Source organism: Monodon monoceros, unplaced genomic scaffold, assembly GCF_005190385.1.
Source record: "Monodon monoceros isolate NGI ecotype Baffin Bay Population unplaced genomic scaffold, NGI_Narwhal_1 Super_Scaffold_13, whole genome shotgun sequence".
NCBI classification, from domain to species: Eukaryota; Metazoa; Chordata; class Mammalia; order Artiodactyla; family Monodontidae; genus Monodon; species Monodon monoceros.
The window spans coordinates 25,691,751-25,699,561 of record NW_021703769.1 but is presented as its reverse complement, the minus strand read 5'-3'; positions in this window follow the sequence as shown (position 1 = coordinate 25,699,561).

Sequence of the window (7,811 nt, the reverse complement as noted above, 5' to 3'; positions counted from 1 at the left end):
CCCAAAGTATGGATGTTTTGAATCATGGTATGTGTGAAAAGTTACAGAACACACAGAAATGAGCTGCCCCCTGGTTGGAGCGCTCCAGGCTGGCACAAATGTAATCATGACAGGGCTTCCGCTTCCAGAGTGTCTTCCTCGGGCCGGGGGCTATACCAGGTGCCAGAGGCGTGCGGTCTCCTTCCTTCCTCCTCACAGCTTCCTCCACAGAGGGTCCTTAGTTACCCCACCTTACAGATGGAGAGACCAAAGCTCCAAGCGGTGAGGTTGCTTCCCCAAGGCCCACAGCCAGTGAGTGGTGGAAGTAGGATTTGTTTTCGTGTAGAGGTATATTTATTGACATGGAAAGATGTTTACAGTATATCATTAAATGAAAAAGCAGCACATAGGACCACAGAGTATAATTGGGGAGAGTATCCTTAAAACGCGACAGTGGTTGTCTCTAGGTGATAGGATTATGGACCTTAACAATATTTTTCTGTTTTCTTCTGCTTATGTGTATTTCCTAATTTTTTATAGCAGCTTTATGGAGCTATAATTCACATAGCATACAATTCACCCATTTAGTGTCCAATTCAATGGCTTTTAGTGTATTCAGAGTCACGCAACCATCAGCACTGTTTTCTAGTATTACCATAGTCCCTTCCCAGAAAACCCCTACCCATTAGCTGTCACTCCCCACTTCCCCAAACCTCCTCTATAGATTTGCCTGTTCTGGACAACTCATACAAAAGGATTCATCCACGTGGTCTTCGCGACTGGCTTCTTTCACTCAGTATGATGTCTTCAAGTTTCACCCATGTTGTAGCATCATTCATTTTTATGGCTAAATAATAGTCCATATTATATTTATTAATTCATCAGTCAAAAGGCATTTAGATTATTTCTACCTTTTGGCTATTATGAATAATGCTTGCTATTAATATTTGTGTAATTTTTAAAAATTAATTTATTTATTTTTGGCAGCGTTGGGGCTTCGTTGCTGTGCGTGGGCTTTCTCTAGTTGCGGTGAACGGGGGCTACTCTTTGTTGCGATGCGTGGGCTTCTCATTGCAGTGGCTTCTCTAGTTGTGGAGCACAGGCTCTAGGTGCACAGGCTTCAGTAGTTGTGGCGCACGGGCTTAGCTGCTCCGCAGCATGTGGGATCTTCCCGGACCAGGACTTGAACCCGTGTCCCCTGCATTGGCAGACGGATTCTTAACCACTGCGCCACCAGGGAAGCCCCATTTGTGTAATTTTTTGTGTGGACATGTGTTTTTAATTCTCTTGGGTAGATACCTCAGAGTGCAATTGCTGGGTCATAGGGTAACTCCATGTTACCTTTTGAGGAACTGCCAGACTGTTCTCCAATATAATTGCATCATTTTACATCCCCACCAGCAGCAGATAAGGGCACGGTTTCCTTACATCCTCACCAGCACGTATTATTATCTGTCTTTCTGATTCTAACCATCCTAGTGGGTGTAAGGTGGTACCCCATGTGGTCTGAATTTGCATGTCTCTGATGGCTAATGATGTTGAGGGTCTTTCATGTGCTTGTTGGCTGTTTAAATGTCTTCCTTGGAGAAATATCTATTCAGATCCTTTGCCCATTTTAAAAATTGGGTTACTTGTGTCATTATTTTCAGTTTTTGGAAGGAGGATTTGAACCCAGGTCCTGCTTGACCAATAGATCCTGCACTTGCAGGCGTGCACCCCTGCCTCCAAGGAGCTCTGGACGCACCCTGGAAGCCTGCCCATCCTCAGGGCAGGTGAGGGCCAGCACAGCCCTCGAGGCTGGTGGGGGCCCAGCACATGACAGGTGCCCAGGTAAACAGATGGACAGACAGACAAACAACTCTATCTCCAGGAACTGGTGAGCTAAAGGGGGAGAAAAAAATCACCCAGAACAAAAAGTCTGCACCCCAGAAGGAGGAAGCTACTGAGGCCCTGCTCCAAGAGGCGGAGATAAAGCCCTGAGCGCTGAGCGGCCACCATGGCAACTGCTTCTCGTGTCCTCGGTGGTGGCGACCTATCTGCCAGTTTTTATGCTACTGACTGTTGGCCCACGTGAGGCTGGGAAGAGGAGGCCCAGGGAGATTATCAGGGAATCCGAGATCATATCTGTCCAGAAGGGAGCTGTAGTGGGTGTGCAGGGGCGGCAGCTAGACAGGAGAGTGGGGCCTGATGGGGTGTGGCCCCATACCTGTGCCGCTGCCCTGGCCACAAGGACCCACTGCCTTGTCACCAAGGGCACCCTTATCTTGAACACCCAGCTCTGGAGTCCAGCTCCCTGGGTTTCAGGGCCAGTCTCACCATCTCCTTGCTGTGTGACTGGACAAGTTACTTCCCCTCTCTGAGCCTTGGTTCCCTTCTGAGGCTCTCCTGCGGAACGAAGCTAATCAGGTTGAGAATGAAATGACAGTATAACATGGCCTTAATGTGACCTCTGGTGGGGCCAGGCTGCTAGACAGCATGGCTCACCCATGGGGCATCCCTGCCCACCCTGGACTCAGAGCCACCCTGGGAAACAGAAGCCACAGTGTCTCCTGAGAACACTTGAGACCAGCCACTTGCAGGAAGCTTCACCCTCAGACAGGAGCTTAAGTGCATGGCTGCAGAACAGGGCAGCTTCTGGGGGCTTCGTGGTAAAGGTGGACCGTGCAGTGGTTACGAGAGCAGCGCCTCACTCAGGCAGCCTGGGTTCAAATCCCAGCACCACCACTTGCCAGCTGTGAACCTGGACCAGGACTTGTCTCTCTGTGCCTTGGTTTACCTTTGGAAAATGAAGATGACAACAGTCCTTACTTTATAGGTTGGTTGTGAAGATTAAATGTATTAATATAGGGAAAATAGGGATAAAGTCTTAGCTTTAAAATAAAGGCTAGAGCATCTTCCGAATCCTTTTCTTTGGACCCCGTGCTCCCCAAGATTCTTCCAGAGTCCCCAAGATTCCTCCAGCTCTTATATGTGGAGGGGGGAGAGGTTTTTTACTATGTTGGCATTTCCCAAAGTGGGACCCATAGCCCACTAAGCTCACTAGATGGTCCAGGACAATTGGAAAGGACACCATCGTCAGAGGTCTGCCTGCTGTGTAGACAGGGCTACTGCCTCTAGAATTTCACAAATGCACATGAAAGGCTCTGAGAAACCCTGCAGAGAAGAAACCGCATTGGATGGTTAAGTTGGTGTTTCCCAGATTTATTTCACCATGAACACCCTTTTCTTTCTTGTTTAATTTTTTAAAATTTATTTATTTATTTATTTTAGGCCGTGTTGGGTCTTCATTGCTGTGCGCAGGCTTCTCATTGCGGTGGTTTCTCTTTTTGCAGAGCACAGGCTCTAGGCTCGCAGGCTCTAGGGCACAGGCTCAGTAGTTGTAGTGCATGGGCTTAGCTGCTCTGCGGCATGTGGGATCTTCCCGGACCAGGGCTCAAACCCATGTCCCTGCATTGGCAGGTGGATTTTTAACCACTGTGCCACCAGGGAAGTCCCGAACACCCTTTTCTGCTCAATATCAATTTAACATCCTCCTGGAAGAACATTGATGGTCCAGGCCATTTCTAGCTTGTAATTTCTGCCTCACAGAAGAAACAGAAGGTTTTCTAAAGATTATCATCCCCGCATTGGAGAAGCCCCTTTCAGTTTTTCTAGCACTTTGACACTTGCCCACAGGAAAGGGCTGCACCCCTGTGGCACGCCCTCAGCCCTGCTCCCAGGGGCAGAGAGGACCGGGTAGAGAAAGCCCCCTCACGGACGCCCCCAGGACTGGCTCAGCTCCCTTCCACGCCCTGCAGTCACCTCCAGCTCCAGACCAGACTGAAGGCCCAGAACATTTTCAGGAAAGGAGGCGGTGTCTTCTGGGAGACTTCTAGAAAAGTAGTTGCCAAAAAGAAGCTGTTGTGGGTTGAGCCAGCCCAGCCTCAGGCAGGGGAGATGTGCTGCCGGATCAGCAGTCTCCTGGTCCTTGCAGAGGAGGCCCTGTGGCCACCGGGCCCCATCAGTAGGGACAGCACCACTTTCAAATGCAGTAGTCTCCCCCATGTCCCTGTTAATGTTTCAGCAATTCTAACATTTGGAGACCAAAGTGCATCTCCCAGCCGGCTGCGTGAACACAGGACAAGTGCCAAAATTCGTCTCCAGGCCTGTAGAGTTTGGAAAATGAGCTTAATCAGCTAGTCAGTGGAGGAGAGTAACATTTATTGAGCACCTACTACGTATCGTGCTTTGTGTAAGAAGCTCTACCATTATGATGAGATCTCGATTCTGATAACAACCCCATTTTATACATGGGGAAGCCAAGGCTCATGGTGGTAAGTTAACATGACCAGGACGAAGCAGAGCTGGGATTCAAACCCAAGCCGGGTTTCACATCCCCAGTCCCGGCGCCCCCGCTCCCCAATCCCCACCCCGCCGTGGTGTTCTGGGCAGCCTGGCTGAGATCACTGACAAATGCTTTGACACCGCGTTTCATACCTCAATCCCCAGGCCCCTCTCATTACTAACCCAGGCTCCCCAGGCCTGGGGTAAGAGGAAGGGAATCGGAGGGGAGACTAATGTAGTCTGGCCCTTAATGGTGTGGTCCACGTTGTCCATGAAGAAACTGGCTTTGGGTTTTTTGGTCCATGTCCTGGAGAATTGGGCTGTCTTGACCCCAAACCTCTGATCATCTCTGGGGCACAGCAGGGGAGAGGTAGAAAAATCAGTTTTCTGAGTCTGCTAAGCTGAAGGCCAGCCCACCAGCCTGGGGCAACCCTGCTGACGTGAGGACCACACCCCTGGGAACCCAGCCTGAGCCGGCACCTGGGCTGGGCCCCTTTTCTCTTGGTCATTCCTGTGGCTCCTGGCTGCAGCATCCTTCCCTGCATCCTGCCCCGCCCACCTTGCAGGGTCCTGGCACACAGCCTGGGTTGGGGTGTTGGGCCCACTGCACAAACCTCTGGAAACCCCTTTTCCCTCCCCTGACTCCCCAGAATTCCTCAGTCAGCAGTGCGGCTGTGGGGTGGGTAGAGGGTGGATGCAGAGGAGAGGGCACCACCCATCCCGCTCCCGGGGGGCGGGGGGGGGCTCTCATCTGCTTTGTCTGCACAGTTGCAGGGAAAGGACACCCCACCTTAAGCTCCCGGCCCCCTGAAACACCTACCTGGCCACATCCTTCCTCTTGCCCTTCACAGGAAGCGCCCATCGCATGGTGGGGAGAGCAACCTCCCAAGTGCCACTGTGCCCCAGAGGCCTCTCCCTCCACCTCCCTCATCCCTGAGCCATCTGATTGGCAGGCTTCCTTTTCTCCATCCTGAGTGGGGAGCCAGATCACAGAGAAGACAGTGACTTGTCCAAGGCAAGGCAGCCAAGCAGTGGTGGGCATCACTCCTGGATGCGGCTGACTCTGGAGTTGGGGTCCTTTCTCCCAGTACAGTGCAGTGCTCAGGGGTGCAGGTTCAGGATCAAGACTGCCAGACTCGGGCTTCCCTGGTGGCGCAGTGGTTGAGAGTCTGCCTGCCGATGCAGGGGACATGGGTTCGTGCCCCGGTCTGGGAAGATCCCACATGCCGCAGAGCGGCTGGGCCCGTGAGCCATGGCCGCTGAGCCTGCACGTCCGGAGCCTGTGCTCCACAACGGGAGAGGCCACAGCAGTGAGAGGCCGTGAATCGCAAAAAAAAAAAAAAAAAAAAAAAAAAAGACTGCCAGACTTGAGTCCTGGTTCCTCCACCTCCTTGCTGGGTCACCTGGGGTTGGTTACTCAACCTCTCTGTGCCTCAGTTTCTTCATCTACACAATGTTGTTAGAGAGTCCCTGAGTTCAAACCCTGTGTTAGCTGTGTGGCACTGGGCAAGTGATTTAACCTGTCTGTGCCTCAGTTTACTCCAATTTTAAGTGGAGATATTGATATATATACAGCAAGGGTTGGTATGAGGATTAAAAGTGACAACTGTACGTCTAGGGCTTTCTGGCAGGTGGTGCCAGGCAGGCCCACAGGGGCTGCTGGTTGTTTGTGGTCAAGGTGCTGCTGTGGAAAGATGCACAAGAAACAGGTCTCAGAGGGCATCTCTGAGGGAAGGAAACTGGGGGGGGGGGCGGACCTTAACTTGTCTCTATATGTTGTTTTGTACCTTCAGAATTCTGTATTACAAACGTGTAGAATTACTATTTCCAAAGTTGATTACAAAACTATTGTACAAAGGTGCTCTCTAGTGCTTACACACAGCCTTGTGCTGGCCAGAGACCCCATCTCTCGGGTGCCCCCTTCCTGCTTGGCCTACCCCTCCATAGCCACACCCAGCCCTTGTGCAGGCCCTGTCTTTTAGCCCACTCCATGTCTCCCAGCAAGTCCCCAGCACAGCCTCAAGGGCCATGAGCACTGGCCCTCCAAGCACAGGCCTGTCACTTTTACCCAGAGGGACGTGGGCTGAGTCTCTGTTCCTCCACCGTCTCACCTGTAAGTGAAAATTCTGGTATCTCCCCCACAGGGTGACTGTAGGGACGAAGTGAGGTGCTAATTCGTGGAAAGGGCCAGATACAGTCCCAGCCCAGGGTATCCCTCCTCCCTCCTGTCCTTTGAAAAGGGTAAAATGATGTTGAAGAAAAGCTGCCAACTTCTCGGAGCTCATCTCTACCCGCGAAGCCCCCTCCAACCCTGCAGGTGGACCGCAAACCTCCCAAGCCAATTCCTGCCTCCAGGCCTTTGCACCTACTGTTCCCTCCTCCTGGCCCATCTTCCCCTGATCTTCCCATCACTCAGTTTCTCCCAATGCTACCTCCTCTGAGAGGATCACCCTCTCTAAAATGGCCCCCCACCCCCTCCCTTATCCCCCCCCCCCCGGTTGATCTTCTTCCTGGTACTTACCATTACCCCAAATTGTATTTTTTGTTTCTTATTTTTGGCTGCATCTCCCACGCAGCTTGCAGGATCTTAGTTCCCCAACCAGGAATTGAACCAAGGCCCCCTGCAGTGAAAGCATGGAGTCCTACCCACTGGACTGCCAGGGAATTCCCCTTTTTGTTCTTTTTCTTTTTTTTCCAAATTGTATATTTTGAATAAACTATTTTTAGGGAATAATTTTAAATTCACAGAAAAGTTGCAAAGACAGTACAAAGTGTTCCTGTATATCCTTCACTCAGTTTTCCTAACCTCAGTCCATTACCTAACAGTGGTACATCTGTCAAAACTAAGAAATTAACACTGATATATTACCATTAACTAAACTGCAGACTTAATTCATGTGAAATTGTACTTTTCCTTTATTTATTACTTGTTTTCAGCTGCTTCCCCCACTGGAAGGAAAACTGAAAGCAGGGAGGTCACCTCACTCACTCACCACCAACTCCCTCATACCTGGCAATAAATATTGATGGATAAAAAGAAGGGAAATAATGGCAAAAACGGCCAATGATGACTGAGGACTCCCTCTGTTCTGCGTGCACTAAACATGGTAAATCATTTAATCCTCACGACAGCCCATGAGGTAGCGGCTACTTGTGGGGAAACTGAGGCCAGTGCAGTTTGGTGACCACACAGATGGTGAGCACCAGGGCAGACAGGCTCTGGCCCTTCCCTCAGGAACCAGAATAAATGCCCATCCTTCCAAGTCCTTAGTCCACGTCAGAGCTGGGGGTAGGCACCCTTGTGCGGCCAGGATGCTGAGGCCCCAGTGTGGCTGATTTGCCTGAAGCCACAGATGGACCAGAGCGCAGGGCTGGGCTGGAACCTGAGCCTCCTGCCTCCAGCTGGCTGCCCCGAGGCGGCAGCTGCCCCCGCTCTGCAGGAAGGGTGTGGGGTGTCGCTCCCAGGGCTCCCAGCCCCGCCCTGCTTCAAGGAAACAGAGTGCCCGGTT